Here is a 22559-nt window from a genome sequence, read left to right on the forward strand (position 1 = left end):
TAATATTAGTCTTACTGGCATCCTATTATAGTGCCAGAGTGGTAATACCATCTTGTCCTAAAGATCTGAAGATCACGTTGATAGTTGGCCTCTTATTTGACTGGTGGCGCCGATCGCTTTGTCGTTTCGTCATTAATGTTCTCATCGACACATATCTTTCAGCAGACACATATTACAATGCCACATAGAGAGAAAGATAAATGGGGATATAGCCCATTGCTTCATCGTACGCTAGCAGCGGTAGCGATTAGTATTGTTGTCGATGCCTGAAGTATGATGTCGGTGCACGAGTGGAAGTGTTTGTGCAGATAGAAAAAAAAAGACAGATCCTCCGCGTTCTTCGCTCAGGCTGCCAATCATCTGTACGGTCATCTAGGCACCCGTCCGTTCGTCTCCGTGTTCATCCATGCACCTATGGACAACAGCTATTGTAGTGTTCCAGTACAGCGGCGGGAAGTTGGCACCAGTGTGTGTAAATATTAACATAAACAGAAACGGGGAACGAACAAAAGAAAGTGTAAGACGAGGTTAATGCTGAGACGCCTGACCGTAACTATAATGATCCTGGTAATCAAATAGATGCGTTTTAACGAAATAATAACACCAACAACCGTAAAATCTCTTCGACCTTCATTGCATATAAAATGCACAAGTACAAATCACCCATCCAGCTTCCTGATACTACTCGTACAGGCTGTTCGAATGATCAGGGACGCTCATTTATTAGTTAGTGTTATCTAAAAGGAGAAATATGTACGTATAGCAAGCAGAAACCCTTTTCTGCCACCGGAATACAGCTGAATACTATGCGGTATAGTTTACGTGGGCCTGCTAATGGATACATGATATAGCTGGTGTTTGTACAACGAACCAGTCGTGTGTGTAAAACGAAAAAGTTCGTTATTTCGAAAGCGGCGAATATTGGCGGAAACCTAGAAGGAGATTTAAAGATGTACACCCCGTAGCCTAGCATCAACTGGGTCATAGGCGTAAATGTAACAAGGTAATTACGTTCGGTAGAAAACATTGCCGGATCGCTTGTCTTGTTTTCGATACTCTTCTTTGTCGTTTTAGCTCAGCGTTTTACAATTAGCAGCTTGAAACACGCATTCTCATGTCCATACTCTTGCGTGGCGTTGTATTACATCTGAATATTGGCCGTCTAACTCCACCTGTGAACCAAGACGAATGATCTTGCATCATTAGTAACTTCCGACGGCCGAAAAATATCGTTCAGTTAGCTCGTATTTGACAAACACTTCAGAGATGCTATTGGTGACTTCGTGTCACCGGTACCGATGATGCCGGTGATACCGGTAGGTTCTCGAATATTTACTGAGGCGAAGACGCCAAACTTGTTAAAAAGAAAACTTAGGCTGTATTGAGACTTTCCTCACTTTAGTTGTCACGGCGATCGACGTTCCGATCCAACTTCCGATTCAGACTGCAGCCAGCGTCTTTGGACGCGTGAAATTAATTAACATAGGGCTGTTTTAACCAACAATGATGGTGGTTTTGAATCTTGCAAATCGTTTAGGATGCGATAAGCACCAGATTTTCAGTCTGATTTTTACTTTCATGTACAGGTAAAGAAGTGATATAGGATGTTTTTATTGCATATCGTCTGCCACCATTTCAGAACCGGCTAAATATACAGCACGCGGTGTACATTGATTTCATTTGATTACATTTTTTATTTTGCTTTGTACTGATCCGAGGCTTTTCGATGACTCGTATGATACGATCACTGCTCCTTCGTCGTCTAAAAGCTCATCGGTCTAACAGTGGTTCCATTGACTCTGCCGTCGCCATCACCACCAACACAGTAAAATCAACAACCACCGCCGCGCCAACCGCGATGTGAAGATGAAGCTACCGAAGATCAATGAGCGAGACGCACTTTGTAGCCGTCATCCAGCAATTATTATGACCACTGCGATAAGCAGCTGCAGCAGCAGAGGTAAGCGATGAATCATTAAACCAAACCCGCCAGACGCTGCCCTCACTTTTGCAATCGTCCAGAGCCCATGTTTTGTACGTATTATGATATTGTGGATTCATATGAGATAACGGTGGAACGGAAAATAAAAAAGAAAAACATTTTTATGCGTAATGCCATTTAATCTTCGTTCAAGAAGCAAAAGTATATCGAAGTCTATCTGCCTTTTGGAAAGAGAGTGCATCAACCCCACTTTGCCAACAACTAGTTAAAGGATATTGTTCAGCATCGACTCATCGTATTGGTTGTCACTCGCATATTCGAATGATTAGAACTTATTTATTTTATTATTAACTTGAATGCTTTAGCTCGTGATAGGATACACGATCTAATCACGAACAACTGGTTTCTATAGAACAATCATAGTAACAAGTCATTATCCGAATAGAAATAACGGTGTCATACCCAAACCAAATGATATGTTTATCATATCAAAGGTGCAATTGGCAACATGGATTCAAAATCTCGCGCGCGCTCATAAACGCAATACAATAAATGATGATCTGATAAATTGAATTTATCTAAACTACAGACTGAGCCCCTCCTGAATTTCGGATCGCTTTAGTTGTTACGTTTATTCGAAACTCACTATAAATCGAAGCCAACCCTCCCTGACCAAAAGCAAATTTCGATTTCTACAGCAGATTATTTAATATATGCTCTAGATAATAGTAATAGGAGACAATTTAGAAAGTAGCCGCGATCCGTATAATTTACAAGGAAAAAACATCCGACCAATCGAAGACAACGCCATTAGCAAACATAATCAATTACACTAAATAAATTAAGAATAACGAAATAAAAGTGATGCTGTTATGGATTTGTCTGTTATTGGGGCATGAGTGTTGATAGTCGGGTACCTTTTAGACATATTCGTTTAATTTGAGTCGTCCAACTCGAACAGGGATCGCTTTCTATACGTGCCTGTAATATGCCCATGGGATGGAACAGACAAATAAATATAACACATACACGTTGATGGCGGCATCGTCTCATGAATCAACATGCGTGTATTAGTGTTGAGTATGTTTCTATTGCAGCAGTGCAGCTAGTTTCCCAAACGATCAGAATAATTCTGTAACCTTTGCAGTTCAGAACTAAATCCCCTGAGTGGCCAAGCGGACACGGCATTTATTGCAAGGTTTGTCTCCCCTGAGACTTAATATATTCATGAGTACATAAGCATATGATACGAAGCACACATTGGATTGCTGGCTATTTATAATTAGACGGCAAAAGGAATGAAGTAGGTGAAATTTCCCTTTATTATATAGTATCAACCTTCTGTTATATTGGATTTTCTCCTTAAGTGTCTGTATACCTGGTTTGAAATGTCAACCGTTGCTTCATGAAGAAATTCATATCTACTCTATTTATCATTCGCTAGCTTTTAATCTGTTAATGATTATACTAAAAACTATAAAAGCAATGTTAAGAATGCTGGTCTTTCAGGTCAATTTCCGCTATTCCTTCAATACCTGACTGGTAGTTGTTCGATTTACACAGACGTATATCAAATAATCTTTTTGGCAATATTTGCGGGTGCTCACAAACGTTTTCATCTAATGTATAATAATAATTTGATCTGACATACGCAGTTCGGTGAGTTGGAGTGATGGAGGCTGAGTGACTTATTTACGCGGCGTTAGCAGACGACTCTGGCTGGCAAATACTCCAGTCTTCTAGAAGTTTATGAATGGGAATCGGCTGAGTTTATTGCAAGGCGAACAAGTACGGAGGAAGAAATATCTTTTACTTTTAAAAATTAAAGCTTAGTGGTCAAGTCTTTGTTTTTCGATGACCATAGCGCTCCGGCCATTCGTCATGAGACAAAGGCGCTTTTGGCCGATAACTCAGTACGTCAATGGTGCAAACGTTTCAAAGACGTAGATCGAAACGCTGAAGACCAGTGAGGGGACGATTAGATGAAATCCGAAAAACGGGAATGTATTTCTACAAGCAAGAACGCTTGGAGCAATACAGATGTTTAGATCACAAGCAAAGCTTAAGATTTAAGGAATCTGCTAGTCAGAGCTGGCATTTCACACGTAACCTATTCGAGAATCATAACCGCATACTGAAAATGCAAAAAGTAGGTAAAGGTTTCCCATTGACTGACTTCAAGCTAATTGAAAATGCCTATAGAGTATTTCATGTGCATTTTGCAGAATACTATTCAATGAAGAGCTGTTTGAAGCAATGGATAAGGCATTGTGTAGAGCAAGAAGGGCCACGCCAAAGTATGGCGCCACTCTGGAAAGCAATCGAGCTTGCGCGCAGTATAGAGCACGTTCAGACGTAAGCTAGCGCTAATATTTGTAATGAGCATCAGGAGCGTCTGCTATTGTGAAACACTGAATGCAGTTTGCTCTCTAGGGTTCCCCAAGAAACTCATAGACCGTTGATACGACAATAAAAAGCGCGCACTCTGGTAATTTAGTGACATTGTCAGGCCTCATCGTTACTTATTTGAATTACTTCCTGGTTTGAGCAGACGAATATTCAGCATTGGCTTTAAAATGCTCATTGTTGTCCCGGTCGAAGTCCGTGTAAACTGCGGCTATTTTTCTAAAAAAGGATAACTGCGGCTAAAAAGGATAACTGGCAAGCATACCGTACTATAAATTTACTTCGAGAAGCCCTAGATGGGGAATGTGAATGGTATAAGTGCATCTGTCCAGAAGCAGCCAGAGCGCTGGCTAAACGTGTAAAAAAATTAAGTAAGACGACCTCAAACACGTGTTAAAAATCATCACTTTAGTCCATCTACTTCAAAACTTATTTAGTTTCAAAGTCCGCCGGATTCACTTGTAACAGCGTAATGCTATTATTGTTTAACATCTAAGAACAAGCGATGCTCCTATAACTGATGTCAACAACTGATGGCGACAATAATTGGTCTTGTTTTCGTGGTGTGGACCCTTGCACTTATAGCTGACATCGGTCCAATGTGGAAAAATACTTCGGAGATGCACAGCACTGTTGCGATGCTTTTTCGGAAGGCTCAGAAAGGTCACAGAATGATAAACCGCTGTAATAAGGATATCATTCACATCGATAAGCCTTTCGTGTCGATGTTTCGTTCTGATGCCTGAGCTGGAAATGTCTGCACTCGGCAACAAAAAATTAAAAGAAAATTTCGTCGATTAAAACTGTGACGCGTACAACGACAAAAACCCGGTGAAATTTCTTCGCCTGTCGCTTTTTGGCGCCTTTCTTATCGAATTGAAATCAGTTGCGCGTTGAAAAACTTTCACCGGACATCTACGGTAATCGCAGGGCCTATGGACAGCTAAGGTGTCCATTTCGAGCGGCGTTTTAATAAAGTCTAACCTTGGCAACTTCCAAATCGATTTGGTGCTACGCTCGTTACGGTTAGAAACGGCGAGGTCGTCAACGAACTAAGAACAGCGACAACTTACGTGGTCGTTCGGCTGTAGTCAACCGCGCATAGTAAACTAGCGGCGATACGTTACTTGCGAATACATGCAATAAGATCGATGTTATCGAGAAAACCAATAAGAAACCACGGCACAAATCGAGGACCTCTAACGCATACGGGGCCGGGCGTCACCGTCTTCTATTCAACTACAGTTAAGCTCATCGATGTCACCACTCAACGTGGTAGACCCTGCATAAAAGCAACGTAATGCTCTTGACGAGAAACGCAAGTAAAAACTGTAGTGGTAGTAATACTAATAATAATAAAACTTTGAACTAGAACGTAATTTGACAACGGTTGCCGCGTTCGTATGCGTATCACTATCTTATGCTATCTTGGGTCAGTCTCATCATCCATAGGACATTAGAAAACAGCTTAACAAGCGTCTTCTAAAGGATCACTTGCTTCTGCTGTTCGGACACGGGATCACAACAGTCGAATGCCTGTATAGGGCAATCGTTGTGTAGTCACATATGATTTATTCGTTAGCATAGTCTTACTATAACAACCAGCTGTGACGCCGCGGCCGACCGAACGCTAGAAACATTAAGTGAACGGAACAGGCAAAGATATGGCCACCTTACGGCCGCCACAACTTACGATCCACAGGTGATGCTTGGGATTGACACAGACAGCATCACTGCTTGCGTGAGCAACAATACTTAATGCCTTTTGCAAAAAATACTCTTTCCCGTCCAGTAATTAAAGGCAGTTTTTTTCAGCACCGCTTACACACGCTATCTTCCAGATAAAACGTATCCAGACATTCACAGCAGATGTCAACCACTGATAATATGGCTTGTTTACACATGTACATTCATATTCATTAACGTATGCGGTAAAATGTGCTCGCTTCCTGGACGGAGTGGCATCACAGACTAGACTGAATTTTGTAAAAATACGATGTCTTACTTCTTCCTCTATTAAAATACAGCTTTTTCTGAGATATTTCTTATGCTGGTAATGGTTTTTGTCTATTCCTTAAGCATAAGCTACTGCCGGTAGAATAATCTATGAATTCTGAGACAACTTTGGTTGCTGCCAGATAACATTAATTAGGTTCACAAAGGTAACGCGTCGCCCTTTTGCTCGTACAAAACTTTGTTTCCGATTATCTTTTTGGTAAAATTTTGATTATATTTAATGATAAGCTAGCACATTTGGTGTTGTAATGTATCACTTCCGTTATATATGCATAAAGATATGCTGTTGTATCACATGGCTACTTCTACGTACTACAGTGTTGTATGCACATAGCACTTTTCCTAGGCCTGTCTTGCTTCCGTTCAAATCTGTTTCCCTTAGCTAGCCTTTATTGGGTGAGTCTTGTTCCTTTGAAAACCGATCCGCTCATATAGCGAGTAAACTGCTGTTCGTCTGTGCGATGCCACTGTCCCTACAGAGGTAACTAAAATGGACTTCGACAGCTTTGTTTTTCAGCCACAAGGGGAGACGACACGGCCAGAACTCAGAGCGGCCAGATTCTTTTTCTCTTCATAGCACAACTTCAACTATAAATAGAAATAGTGTTAAAACTAAGTGAAGTTCGTCTTGAAGACTAAAGATCGATTGTCGGGTACACCGATCCTCGGACGGAGTGCATAGCATTAAGTTGCACGAGAGAGACAAGGGGCTTGCCTAATACTATTTATACCTGGATATCCTCGTCAATATCGAGAATTGTAACGAAGTCGCGACTGCAAACGGCACACATATCGTAGCAGTCATAGCTTTGACGTCTTTGCGAAAACCGAAATAACCTATTATATAATGAAAAGACTATGAGATTTGCGGCTATTTTTTCTTATGCTGCTTACCATAACGCCAGGGCACAATGACAAACGGCGTAACGTAGTGAAAGCAGCAGCATCGTGAACAGTACAGTATATCACACTTATGTCCACTTTCGGAAAATTTGTAATCGGGCCGATCAAGCCCCCTATTGCTGTCTCTAAACGCGTTCATCTAATACGAACTCTGCCACTCCAAGAAGGGATGAATAGATAAATAGTGTGCCAGCGACGGCGTTCGATTGCTTTTGTCCAAAGTCAAGCGACCCATTTTCAGCGGACATAACGCAGCACGTTTATCGAGGGGACCTTGGTGATTTTGGCAATCGCTCAGTTCGCCACAAAGTGCCTTGATGTCTCCTTTTCGCCGGCTTTCGGCCGTCCGTTCCGGTGTTTTTATGCACGTACACAGTCTGTGTGCTTTTCTGAACGTAATAATTATTATTTACCCGTTATTATTGTTATCAGCATCAGCAGTAACCTTAACCTATACCTTTATTTAGCTAGAATGCTAGCAGCGTTTAGATACATGCCTCTATTCGTCACCGCTATTGAGAAACATTAGCGAATCCCTGCGTTCATGACTTTTTTTTTTATATCTCTTTAATTTTCGCATTTTTTACTGACTAATTAGCAAGCTGTTCGTACAGAGAATGCATTGCGAAGATAACTGGTAATAAAATAAAGATACATTTTAAGACATAGTTCAAAAGAGCTATGAAGCTTTCAAAGCACGGTCAATTTTACATTAAATAGTGTGCATAGCTAAGGCTGGATATCTCGTTTCGTAGTGGTCTGCTGTAGTTTCGGGTGAAATATTATTATTAATCATTGTAATAGGATTGAGTTGCATTTGCCATGACTGCAGTCAATGAGATAATGTCCTCTATGTTGGTGCCTTGTACTGGTAATCTTTGCGCAAATATACGCAAAAAATATCACAGGATAGATATTGTCGTACAGCAAAGAAAAAGGATTTTTAATTGGCACTGTTGGTAAATATTTCCTTAGCAGACGATTAGCAGATGATTAGATGCCACGCACTAATTCGAAAACTCATAGAAGCGTCGCATTGTTTACTATTAATTAGGTTAGAAAAATAATTAACTCTCTCTGCAATACTTTTATTAGTTGTGAATTAAAATGTATATAAGCTGTCAGCAGTAGCCATACACGTGAATCAAAATCACGTTCTATTCAAGAATAATAACGGTAATTCGATGAGTAGATGAATGATTTTTTGTCTAAACAGCTCGCAATACAATTCGTCAAATAAAACGATACGCGTATATTCGAAATTTAGTTTTTACACCATTTGTGACATGTGAGCTCTTTTATCTAGAGGCATAGGTTCGTCGGAGTTTTACTTAGTTACCGAGCGTCATTTTATTGTAGACTGAATCTCTATTTCCAGAAGGATTTCTTCAGAATCTGCTACTTCTTCAGCGTAAGTGGTTTAATGACGTTTTTTAACAAATTTCACTACCGCATTGAGATCTTCACTCAAGCGAATAATGTATTGTTCACAGGCCGAATACCTTTATCCAGCCGTGCTAATGGCGTATAATCTGAGTGAGAATATCTCGAAGGACTTTCTTGTAAACCATCTGCTTATTTGTGGGCTCTTGTTTACTTCACAACACTGGTGGCCTCATCATGCGTAAGAATAAAGCATGTCTAACCGACGAGGCTTTCATAGGGGCTGCGTTGAATCGGAGAGTGTATTCACCATGAAAGGCTACCAATTAAAGATATTAGAATATCCGTTTGTTATGTCGAGGTATTAGCGAAGACTATAGGGCTTCTATTTGGGAGACGAACGTTCGTTCTGTTACGTTATTTTATTTGTTAAACGAGCCGATTATCGTTTAGCATTAGCATTACATATCACGTAAGAAAAAAGAAAAGATTTAAACCTCGCAATTCCCGTGTGTTGATATTTATCGATACAAAATTGTGCTACGCATTGAATAGGAGATGGTAAACAACGTTCATAGATCGACTTTACTTTGGCTGTACGTCTTCCACACGTGCCTCACATAACAGGCAAACCAGCAGGAATTCTTATTTTCTCAGCCGTCGGAGCAATGCCATCTGATGGGAACTCGCTAGCGCAGATCTCATCGGGATAATTTCTTGTCATAGTAAAGCTATAATTTAATTTTACCCCTACAACACAAAAGCGTTTGCCAGGATTATATTGTTTATAGGATTATGACCAGACAAACAAACACGATTTAGAACGTCCATTGAAAGTAAATTGTTATCATATCAGCTAGTCTGCGCTTTTTCTAAATGGCTATTTCATGCCACGTTTATTTATTTACGTTTAAATGAATTATTTCAGAAATAAGCAAATAGCTCAAAAACGTTAAAAGTTCATAGAGGCAAACGCAGATGACATTATCGTTAATGTATGCTTGCAGCTCTTTCTGTCTTTAGCAACTCTGCAGTCACTTGGCGACGTGACGGTGGTCGATTGCTAGTACATAACGTATCGCTATTGCATCTCTCATCCCAATCGGTTCTTTAAGCGTCCTGACCCTTCCTCCAAATCTATTCGTTGTTTTTCTTCCCTTCTACCACGACGTGATCAAGATGACGAGCGAAGATGCTTCTTCGTTTGTTGTTTTGCCACCCGCTAACTGGCGGCGAAGGAACAGTCAGGGAAATCAAACTACTAGTGAGTGCTACAACAGCGCCCTACACCATGCACTATTCTTCGTCGGGGGGAACGTCCCCAGCGTCGGGGTTAGTGCCAGTGCTCGCTCTACAGCAGCCACAAATACAGAAGCAGCACAGTCACGATGATGCAATGCGATGTGGCATTTATCCGGCTGGCCGGCCGGCCGTTCCTTCATTCGTTGCTGCCTTAGTACGACAGGAGCAACAGCAACGTTCTTCGTCTCAGGCCGTGTTTTTTGTCTTCTCTTGCTGCATCCTGCAGTAACAATACACGGAGTCAGTCAGTTGCCGTTCTTGCCGAAGGAACGACGTCTTTAACGTGGTAAAAACAACAGCAGCTATGACTGGCATAGCCGCCCCCTCTCCATAGAGCGTCTTCTTTTAAGACAACTGCCAGCAGCAGCTCTACACGCGTACATGTGCTCACGGAAGGCGAGCGAGTCAGAAAGCAAGCGACAGATAGAGACTAATACTGAGAAGCGTCAAGATAAAGCTGCGGCAACAGGGGACACAGGGCGTCAAACCAGATCGAGAAGCGTCGCTTTCTCGCGCGGCTGGCGTTCCACTCTGTACGCTATTACCATGGCCACTCTTGAGGTCTGTAGCGGTACAGTTTTGGTGGTAGTAGCGGCAGTAGCAGCAGGCGGCCGGCGTCAGATCGACGCGATACGACGCACACCTAGCTCACGCCCCAAATCCTCGTGAACAATTCATCTGGAGCACGAACGTAGTCTTCCCCATCCGTTCGTTTTCGTACGAGTGTTACCATGTTTTCTATCCGTTTATATTCCCTTCACCATTACACCGCAACCTCCCATTCTCCCAGCCCTTTTCCCTGCTTTTCTTCAGATCATTTTTGGGGCAATAATTTCAACAATTTCCTCCAGAAAATATCCAGCAAACCGACTGCCTTCCTCTATCCTTCCTACAGGCCTTCACAGGAAGAATAAAAGCCTCTAGTCTTGCCGTCTAGGCTGGCAACTGCTACCGCTTCAACTACTAGCACAGCTGCTACTGCTGCTACCCAGACTAACGAAGCGAAGCTGCGTCTGCCAATTGTTGCTGAGTAGCTAGTTCACTTCTAAATGACTACCATCACTGATGCACGAACGCGCTCGACGCCATTAAATGCCGTTCAACACCTCTTGAAGTTGATCAATGTGACGGCAACCGGTCGTCGCCTGGTCTCTGTTTAACGTCATTGCTTATGAGAGAGGAAAAGCTCTGTTCAGAACAGGTTCACTATAACGACACAAATCGACTCGTATCATCTTGCCAGCTAACCGAGCTACCTATGTGAAAACTGGTGCGAGGCTGAATTGCGTGTGTGTTCGTGTATGTGTCTAAGGCGGTAAGTGAAGGGAAGGGGGAATGGGGCGTACGTTAGCTTAAGACTGACGTTGACAAGTAGAGAAACTTCAAACTTGAAACCTCGCCGATATTCAGTCCCATCCGGTGGGGCGGGAGGGGCTATCAGACATGCTGTTCTTTATAAATTGATAAGAAGACATCAAAAGCGAATGGCGGGGGGGGGGGGGGGGAAGGGTGCATAACAGGCTATTAGGAAACGTTTTCCACTTTGTCACCCACCCTACCCGAACCCGCTAAATCTGTCGAGCCGCACTCGTATTATATTTCTCCCTCGTTGTTGAATGAATATAAGAGATGGATCGGTCTCTTAACTCCGGCATTTCTATGCTGTTGCTGATCATAGACATCATTCAAGATGTAAAATGAGATTGTCTGTAAGCGTACTCTGAACGACTTTGAATGGGATGCAATGAACACTCGATGTCGGCCAAGTAAGTTCGTTTGTGACTCCATTAAATCCAGTTACCGTATACGTGATTTAGCAGCGTAAAATGAACTGCATGTGTATTATACAGTCATATTCAGACTTACGCCGAAATCGGACATAGTCTTTTCATTGCAAGCATTTGTTGTTGACAATGGGGATAACAGATGGTCGCGTCCACATTCCCATGTTAAAAATTACCTACATTCAATGTAAGGGCTAGCATAAGACTGTGTTCAATTCTCCGTTGCACAAGTGCGGGTTCTCTATTTTAACGTATTTGCCTTCCTCGTCGTACGAAGAAGGAATAAAGAAAGCTTTTTGTTTAAATTAAACATAGCCTTGTATATGTCCTACTATATTGAGGTGCTAAAATCCGATCCTACCCGGCGAAAAATAGGTTTTTCCCTGTCCTCAACATGAAGTCACCGCTTCAATGGAAGGCCAGGATGGGTGTTTTCAAAATTCTTCACAGGTACTTGTACATGTATACGAGCATGTGTTCGTAGTCGGTATTCTTTATATGGCTGATCCGCCTTGATAGTCTATAGAAGCTTCCTTTGTATTAGTGTGAGATTGGCGTAGACAGCGCCACCAGCCGCCATCGTCTACAATGGCGGCAACGCAACTTACGGCTATCGTATTCTAATGATATTGCGCCTCTAGCCACGCAACTACCACGGCCGACATCATTAGATACAAGCGTCGGGGGCTGAGCTGAAAGGAATTATATCAGTTGCCAAGTTACCAAGAACCACCCGTGATTATTGTTAGCTTCCGAGCAAACGTCCGTCGGTCTACTTATCCAAAAAAAAAAGATACCTGCCAGCGGCAGCAACAATAACAACATCCCGTGTAGGCGCTCCGATAGCTCACGTCAAAACTGCCCGCGATGGAAATGGGATGAACGTTAAGCGACGAACGCGGAGATACTTTGTACGTCCTATATAACAATTGTAGATAATAGATATGTGCGCTCATGAAGACAGTGGCGTTCATAATTACTGTTTACGAATGTCAAGGACTGGCCGAATATACTTTGTTCGTTACTGCGACAGCCATCAATACGTAGTTGTAGTAGTAACCGTCAGGACGTAACTGGCGCTTTTAGGCATTATATCGTCACCTGAAATGCGTTAACATCTTCATTTTATATTTTCTGCGTTCGCAATGTATCAGAAACATGATAGCATCGATAGCCTAACAGTAGCGCAGTGTTTTCAATCGTATCGTCGTCATCATTGTAAGGTTGACTTGTATTTGTTTTTTCTAGGAAACGAACATTCAGAAGCAGATGCGAGAAGCAGTTCAATCTTATGAAGAACAAGAACAGGATTATTGCTAATTTCGCTGCATGGAATACCAAAAAAAATCTGGTGCACGTCGCCGAATAAGTCGGTTCATTCGCGCCTTAGACAAAATCATCTAACCGAGCAAGGCACAGAATGAGCGTAATGGCACCATAACACTATAATGCTGGGGCTCACTTGTGGATTACTGATTGGTAATACATGACTTCATCACTGTGTACTTTCTTATGTGGAGCCCACTTCTGTGCTCGAACGAAATCATGTGCGACAATATAGTTATTACGAAATGGGTGCATGAAGCAAAAAAACAGTTAACTCTTAGATCCCACACACAAGCTGGCACTTCGTTCTTCAATAACCATGGGTGACAACAGCAACTGCTTGCCTGCATTGATTTTTACGCATGATCATAGCGATTGTCATGCGATATCATACGATAATAAGTATCGTGGTAATATCACGGCTGGGAGCTAACGAAGACAGAAAACGACCGAGATATCGCTAGTGTCCCTGTCGACCAATAATATAGCTATTATTTCTACTGTCCGGGTATGTTGGTCACCGAGTCAAAATTGGAACTTCATGATGATGTTCGGGCAGCGTTCCCACAACACTTAGCGACGTATTTTCCTCTTCGTTGAACAATTACAAGGATTCGGAACGACTGGCTGATTCAGCGTTTCTGCTGCAGTTCAATAGATTGTGTACGTTTTTCTTGTTTCAGCTAATCAGGCACCTTTGCTAACGCCGATAGTAGACCATTTAGCGTAATCAAATGGACTACGAACATAGTATCGCGTCGTGACGGTAATAGAGTAATATCGTGTTACTCTGCAGCTGCATAAAAATCATCTATTGTCATTATACTGCTCGTACACAGTGCACGTGCATACTGAAAGCGTAGGGCAGTGTACATGTTTCGATTTTTGTGGCCTATGTCACATTTGACTATGAATTGGAAATAAGTTGATTATAGATATAAACAATGGCTATAGATGAGATCTGTCTTTAAAGGAGACAACAATTTGCGAGAGTGTAATGGGTGACGCAAATTTTGGGGTTTCATGTGTGTTTATGTATTATTTCATACGCATTCATATAACGTATTGCTTAAATGGCCGAAACCATTTTGCAGGCGGACGCTTTGCAGGCGACTGGTTCCGGGGTCCTACGGCGTTCATACAATTATCTCATGCCCATTATGAGTTTTCATCGAAATCGAATAATTATGACACATTTCCAATTTTACGTATTCATTTCAGTGAACTAAGCTGATTCTTCCCGCCGCTATCCGATTGACGACATGGTCATTGATTATACTACCCGGACAGAAACTCAGAGTCACGGAAATTAATTTGTGTTACGTGAGCAGAAACTTAATCGCATTGTATACATACATACTGTATCAAAAAATGGATATGGCTTTGAAAAATTCATAACGTCTCAACTGTTCTTTCTTTTCAGGATATAATTAATTAATTAATTAAAAGAAGTAATTATTGAACTAAGCTTATGCCTTCAGCAGAGAAACATTTTTTAAATGTAATTCAAAATATGAAAATGAGACCCATCTACGCGACTGACAATTAATTGGATAGGAATCAGTTTGAATAGGATCGAACCGTTCAGGACGTTCATGGGCAACATTTCGACAATGCAACAACATCAACAAGCTTCGCCAGCCAAGAAGAAGCATTGAAAGGTATAACGATATGTCCTGAAACTTCGTAAGACAGTCAGGTACTAAGCTGGACATCAGCGAACTGAGTGTTCATCGCATTTTAAAAATTCGAAACGGGAAAGCTACATTTCGATGATAACACATGCCATCGATGAAACTAATCGAAACCGAGAAACACAGCGTTGCTATTTGGAAAACAGTTAAAAAGGTTATCAGTGTTTCGGAAGGATATTTTAGAACAATGAATCTATATTTTGGACAGAACGGTGTAATTATAAAGTCTGTAGATGATGAGTTTACCGGGTTTACAATGTGCTACCAAGGGTACAGTACAATGACCGATATCAATAATTTGACAACACGTTCGAAAGGAGTTTGCTAAACGAATTTTATTTCCAACAGTACGGAGCACTTGCACGATATCATTGTAATGTAAGAGCGTATCTTGAAAAATTATTCCAAATGAATAGGCTGGATGAATTGGTCCCATAAGGTCCTTGCCTATTCTGCAGACCTTATGCCGACGGATTTTAGTCTGTAGGAACGTTTCGAAGACAACAAGCACTACCCCATAAAGCCGACAGTATAGAAATATTTCATAAGAGCAACTAAGCAAGAATCGGTCGGTGCGGCAAATTAAATATTTGGAAGTCTGCTAACCAGTGGTCCACCACGATCGGCAATGTATCGACCATAACGGTAGTAACCTTGAACACCTATGCTACGAGGAAAAGCTATACATTCACTGTAGAATTACGCTCAATTTGAACATTGATTACATCCAAATAAAACGTGAAGTTGTTATTATTTGAACTCTACATAGATTGTTTAGAGTAAAGAGGAATAGCACTTGCAGTCCACTATCAACAATAATAAAAAAATGAGCAGAGTACCAATTTTTCAACAAAGCAATGGCTAGCACGGTTCTGCAGCAATAAGGATCGAGGCCGTTAAACGTCCTTGTTCTCCTCTGGAAACTGAGAGAAGTCCCGAATCGTATGCGTCTACCTGCAGGTCTTCGTTTTTATCTTTACTATATACAGAAACGGAATGGCATAGACACAGACACACACGCCCGTACCGCTGATCACCGGCGCTCAGTAACAGCTTGAAGGCGGCGCCAAGAAGTAGGGTCGCCATCAATGTGGCCACAACGATGATATTCGCATTATTCCGGCCTAGCTGCTTCTGAACCAAGCTTCTACAACACTGACAAAAATAAAAAAAAAAAAACAATTCAAGGCGTTGCAATTTTACTAGAAAGATAAGCGAGTGAGTAGTCGTAACAAGGCGTCATGTCTTGGAAATGCCAGAAAGCGTTCCAACAATCTGCAATGATCGTAGCTCACACTAATATTTCGAGATTCGATGGATTCTAATCAATAGGAGAATGTGTACATAGCAGGGTATTGTAAGGAAATAAATCAATAAGCGTTGGGCGTGCGACGTTTATGATGATTTGAGTTTTTGTACGTCGCGTAAATAAAGCAATTCTAATCCGTGTTTTAACGAACCCTATAGCAGTCTAATCGACTAAATGATTAATTTCGTCCTCCAGAAGCGGAGGGGACGACAAAAATATGCAATTTCCGGTATCATTACGCTGTTAACTTTAAACATCAGCCAAGAACTATTACTATTACTGCACTTGCCAAGAACAACTATTTAACTATCTGATGGCTATCGTTCGTTAACAGAAGATGGAAAGTATCGATCGTATTTATTACAGAGTATAGTGACATCGTATTACAGATATACCAAGTTTGTTAGTAAATTTGTTAAATAAATATTGCAGAAGATAAAAATGGCTTGAACGTCACTTAAGTTTAACTGAGCGTAAGTTTGATAATTCGGGCCCTCGCTTATAATAATAGAAATGATAAGCAAAAAAGAAGCGATATATATATATATATATATTTTTTTTTTTTGTCAGTTTATCTGTTTTTTCTTTTTACTAGGTTGGAATCATAGGTAATTGCATTTTTTGTTTTTGGTTTTGATCAGTGTGTACGTGGCGTTTCCCGAACACAAAACAGGTGAACGTTTTTGAGGCACGTGTGCACAATCTGGAATAGCATAATTCAGGAAGAGAAAAAGCCGCTACATCCGTGGAGTAACAACTGTCAAAGAGACCAGGCCTTTGACGATAATAGCGTCAAACGAAATGCACAGTTGGCCTGCTTCGAACTGTCAAACGATGACTGATTCGAAGAACACCACAAGATTCGATTAAGTGAACAAAGCTACGAATCTTCCGATGCGCTTTGCCTCGCCTTCGAATTCAAGCACCGTCCTCAAACCGCGCTCTGCTCTCCAACGCGAGTATCGACAGCTGCACAAATAACTGCTATAACTGAAGGTTTTGTTTGCACCGTTCATTGCGTTATTCCTAAGCTCCTTACATAGGCCGTGTTACTGACGCGGATCTTCATCAAAAACACGTTCGAAAGAAACTTTTGAACAGACGAGCAAATTCAAAACTTCGGCTTCTCTTCGGGGCCTTATCCGGTCGTTGTATTAGAAAAGAAATTCTAACACAGGACAATTCATACGAGACAATACGAAAAAGCAAAGGTTGGAAATAGCTGAAGGTCAGCTTCGAGACAGGATGCAAAAGCAATATGAGGATAGCGTCGACGAATACGGTTAGAGAAATAGCACATAAGCGTTATCGGCGACGGTTGTGGGGTGGAAAAAATGGTGGAACACAGAGAAAAAAGGATGAATCGTTTTATCCCTGAACAGCTACGTGGCTGCGTTATGCTGTATTGCTCGTTTCAAAGACAAAGGTTGCTTGCGTACTGACCGTTTAGTTTCCCCCATTGGCGCCACGGCCCCCCACGAAGTCGACGGCTTACTTTAATTTAGCAACTTTTACCAATAGCGGTTCGATCAGGCTTCAAAAGAGTCACCACAATAAGGTCTGGTAGCGTCGAACGTTTACGATGAAACGATGGCCGCGACCTAACATTTTTTTCCAAGTGTTTACATGCATAGCTATTGTCAATGCTAGAAAACATGAAGTTCACTCTGCCTCAAGATATCCTTAGTCATTACTTAGCAGGCACTGAACGGAAAGCAAAATAATTCTAATAGCGGACAATAACCGCAAACAGACGACATTATTAGAGAAATTACTAATGAGAGCGAGGTTCTAACTTAATGATCATAATGTTCTCTACGCTTGTTTACATTTGTTCTACGCTTGCAGTGTTCTGTGTCGTCGTCTTCAGTTTATTCTGTCAAATAAAAATTAAGCTAATAATCATCCTGCCGAATTTCATTACTTTTGTATAAAATACGGTAAGTTAGTTAGGCAAAATAAAGGATCAAGCTTCGGAATCGATTTCCCTATATAAAGCAATCTGGTAATCTGTAAAATTACGTAGGTGAACAGCGTTTACGTACAGCAAGAGTAGTGGCTGAGCAGCAGGCAAAGTAATAGCACATCATGCACTAAGCTTTATTGAATGGGGTTAACTAAACAATCTAATTCTATGGTAAACATGAGAATAAAGTTGCTTGGATTAATAACAAGCGATCGCTTGTCAAAAAGCTCAACTATTTCCTATAAATGATTGCTTTTTTTTCGAATCGCCAACTTTTGCAAACTATAGACATCACGTTCTATGTAATCCCGTTCTATGTGCTGCACACATCTAGTTCTTAGGCCTCAAGCAATATCCGAAGCTTCAGAGTGAGCGAAGTTTGAAGCAGCATCGAGATGTTGATAAGTATGAATTGACTCAACGACTAGACGAAGAAAGCTGGCTAGAAACCTTAAATCTATCCTATTTCCATTTTATTGACAAAACTCAGCAATTCAGTATCACATTGCTAGCACAGCTGCAGCTACACGACAAGACCTTCGTACTAAGGGCGATCGAAACCATTAATGGATGCAGTGATAGAAGCATGAACACTACGGCAGCGCCCAGAAGCCAGCCGACTGATTCTATACTGTTACTGTTATTGAAATGTAGTGCATTGGAAGGCAAACAATTCAGGCGCAATTCGGTTAATTCCAAGTTAACTAAAATATACTACATGTCCTTCTTCGACCCTTAGTTAAATGGTAACTTCACACAACTTAGAGTACAATTATAACTATCTGACGTCATGCAGGATTTGGCAACCTTGTGCCAAATGATATCCACGTGAAGCCTTATTTAAAAGTACATGAAAGGTAGTCGTGAGTAGATTTAGACTCATGTGACCATGTGTGTGGATTTTACGCCACACGCTATATGGAATCTGGCGAATCTCCTCTTGACTCCTTGTCTAAATCTTTGTTATATAACAGAAATTGTGAGTATTTGTTTCCAGTTCCACTAGCGTAACGTTTGTTGCTAACTATTTTTTCTAACACAAGGCACATTGACAGCGGTTTTTGACACTCGACTAGGTCTACGACCAAGACCAATCAAGCTCCGTTAGTCAGTTCAGCGTCCTCGAAGCGCCCCGGCTGTTGACGCCTCGGAGGTGGCTGGGCAGAGCTTCGGGAAAAGGAGAAAGCGCTAAAAAAAACACAGAGGGGACCCGTCTCGACAACGACAGGAGCAGCAGCGGCGGCAGTTGAAGCGGTACATCTAACGTTGGTTCATTTGGCTATGCTGACTCGTTATTTTGAACGGGTGCCATTGTAATGCTACGCAGTTCCCACATATATCACAAACCGTGATGCGCTTCGCCACGACTCCTACACTGCGTCTGCCTAGACAGCGTCTGCTTGCCGCTTGCGCTGCTCGACTACACAGCCAATGTTAGTTAGCATTTGTTTCTAGCGAATGCCAGTGATCGTCATTGTTGCTACAGCCGTTGGTTTGTCAATGGCGGCAACAGTAACAACGGCGCGAAAGCGCTCTGACTTTTCTGTACTGTGGGGCGCCAATACCTTTATTGACGGTTCGACTTAGCGGTGGAAGTGACAGCAATCATTCCGCCAATATGTCGGTTTCGGATGTTTGGAGCACATCAGTTATGTCGCCATAGCAGCGATGTACGAATGAAAAACGACAAAGTATGGAAACCAATAGGACGAAAGGATAGCGCTGAGAGAGACAGAAGGAAAGAACGACCATGCAGCGTTTGTCGCAACAAACGAACCTTGCGCGGATTCCCGAAGCCGCTGCTTGGAGCTTCGCTCGTACTGCAAATTGCCACCTGCCGGTTACTAGTAGTTCTTGCATCTATGGACATCCCAGGAGGCCCAAAAGGAGCATCAGGCAATTGACAGGCGATGTCAGAAACAAAAGGGAAAGAAAAAATGAAAGAAGAATTCTAGAAGAAGGTAGGACGTCCTGTACATCGCATTACACGTCCTACAGCGTTCCTACTGTGTAATTTGGCGCTCGCGGAGACGTAAACAGGAGAAGCAACAACCGCAGACGCGGCCTATCCTATTTTTGCCGCAGAAGCGGTCTGATCTCAAAGTAGATATTGTCCTACCACTACCAACTGATAGAACTGCTGTATAAAATTGTTCTCATTCGCAATGATAGTCCTTCCTTGGTAAGACGCAGCCCTGTAGAAGACAATATAATCGTGATAATAAATAATTGTAATATAATAATCGGTATAATGGACATTACTAAGTGAAAACGGGTTAGTGAATAGATTAACATAGTAACTGGTAGATTCATTATCATTCCAAGTGCCGATATTTACTAAACGTATTTAACTGGAAATAAAGTGATACTTGTCAATAATATTACTCTAACGAAGTGAATCATTTAAAGATGATATAATGAATTCAGTCAATAGACAGTAAACGTAGATAAGAATAATTAAAACGAAGATAAAAAGGTAATGCAGCCTGCATGTAGTTATAATGACAGTTTTCAGATTTTTTTAGGCATTTCCACATTAATTGCACCACATGTAGCAAAGGTTAACTTAAGTCCGATATCCTTTTCTGCTAGGTTCTTTGCTTAATGGAGGATACGTCAGCTGAATTCGTGAGATTCAATCCAGTTATTTAACAACGGAGTCAACCGATGAAACTGCAAGTGGGCTTCTACAATGCAAACATTTAATAAATTTATTATTAAGTTATTAAATGTGTTATTTCTATTCGTACAGTGCGCTCATATTTATTTATGCGTGTCCGTTGATAGCAATCGTTTGTTCTTTGCCGAAAACAATCGTTCCCAAGGTCTACATTAGGTTGAAGTAGTGCGTGTGCTTAATATGTAAGTGAAATGCCGGGTCGTTCTCGCCAACCTTTCGCAAACGTAGCATGGACATAAACAAAACGGCTACTTAAGGCTCTGCAGCAATTACGTTACTGCAGCAGAAGCAGCAGCCCGTAGGCGAACATAGAGCCAAGGCATGGAGCAATAATCTGAGGTAGGCAAAAGGAATCGAGGCGAGCTTAAATATTGTCCTTTATTCAGACCAAGATTAACAGTATTAGCTTTAGTGAGTTCATCCCGCAACAAACGCTTACCATTAGAACAAGCCAAAAGGCATGCGGTGCTCGTATGCCAAACAAGGGTAGGAAGCGCAGCAGTTAACCCTGGAACGGGCAGGAATAGTAGCAAAGATAGTAACCCTAGCAGTAGCAGAATTATTTGCCACAATCAGCTTGACAGTGTCCCTTCTTTAGATAGCGGCAGCCGTTATGTCAATCGTAGCAGTAATTGCAGGAATGTTAGTACGATGAACTAGCGACAAGCAGCTAGCCTCAGTTCATGCCAGTGGCCCAAGCCGTTCTGGCATTCTCAATTGGGCTTAGTTGAACCTCCGACACCCAGCAACGTCTGTTTCTTGTCAGGCCTCTTTATGACTGTGTCTAGCGTGAACGAACACCAAGCCTACCCTAGGACCGTTAAGAGAATTTGTTACCATATCAATAATGCTTGCTATACCTACACAAATTGAGATATAAATCTACCCTGTGAAGTAATATATAAATTGAGTTGTACATGTCTTGAAAACTCCAGCGTAGTAGACTAACCGTAGAAAACAACTATGAAATATTGTCAACATACGTGTTTACAAACATATTAACGAAACGATTAAAACGCTGGCATATAGACCCGTAATTATTTTGATCGGAAAAAAACATTGTGTGATCAATATTCACGTTGATTCTAATCATCGAACTTAAGTGTCATTGGTATGTTTATTGTTAAACAACAATGCGCCATCGTTATTTCTTATAGCAAAAAATGTTTTAAATTTCTCATGTTTTGGTGGTGCTCGAAGCAAGAAGGGTAATTGTTCCGATTTCTATCACGATGATAATAACTTATTGTGATTACGATAGTTTCAGGTCGTAATTATAGAGAGATTGGCCAAATTAACTGAAACAAATCGGGCTGCAATTGCAAGAATATTAAGTTGAAACTTGCTTTTCGTTTCTCTGAAACGTCTGAAAAATATTTTTAAACAGTAGGTGTCACTACACTATCTGAGGCATCGGCTAATTATTGATAAAAATTTTATTTTATCGACAAAATGCTGTTACCTCAAAAAATGCTGTTTCTTCAAAGATACCAGCGGCGTTGTATTATATCATTTGTTTCTCCATAGAATTATATCTATCTTAAATCGTATTATAAAAAGCTGATACCATGATTCGAACCATCGTATACGATGGGACAAATACAGACCGGGGGCCTTAGCCAACGCATTCCAATTAGGCATGAAGCATTCTTCAACATGAGGATTCTTTTTGGTCAAATCCAGATGCCGCGAAGCCAGCGCGGCTACATTAATGGCATTTCTCGAACTGGTCCTACCAACTAAATATTGTTCGTACGTTACAGTCAACGTCCTGGTGCGACAAGCTCCACAGGACCGGACTGACTGTTGTTTCATGTTAATTAACGTCTCGAAAGACATCGGGATCAT

At 41.4% G+C, this 22559-nt stretch overlaps 1 protein-coding gene and 1 long non-coding RNA gene across 5 annotated transcripts in view; one reads left to right on the forward strand and one right to left on the reverse strand.

Moving 5' to 3' along the window:
• Positions 1-22559, reverse strand: part of LOC111262076 (uncharacterized) — a 120760-nt gene that overhangs the window by 44192 nt on the left and 54009 nt on the right. The gene's annotated exons all lie outside the window — the stretch shown is intronic.
• LOC111262078 (uncharacterized) lies at positions 7829-16510 on the forward strand. Of its 3 annotated transcripts, none has more exons than XR_002681380.2 (4): positions 7829-8443; positions 8646-8678; positions 12985-13725; positions 14157-16510. It is a non-coding gene; the product is annotated as an uncharacterized LOC111262078 (long non-coding RNA). The 3 variants fall into 3 exon arrangements; XR_002681379.2 differs by having other exon boundaries at positions 14284-16510; XR_002681381.2 differs by having other exon boundaries at positions 12985-13215; positions 14284-16510.

The sequence above is a fragment of the Varroa jacobsoni genome, unplaced genomic scaffold (genome assembly GCF_002532875.2).
Source record: "Varroa jacobsoni isolate VJ856 unplaced genomic scaffold, vjacob_1.0 scaffold_626, whole genome shotgun sequence".
Taxonomy (NCBI): domain Eukaryota; kingdom Metazoa; phylum Arthropoda; class Arachnida; order Mesostigmata; family Varroidae; genus Varroa; species Varroa jacobsoni.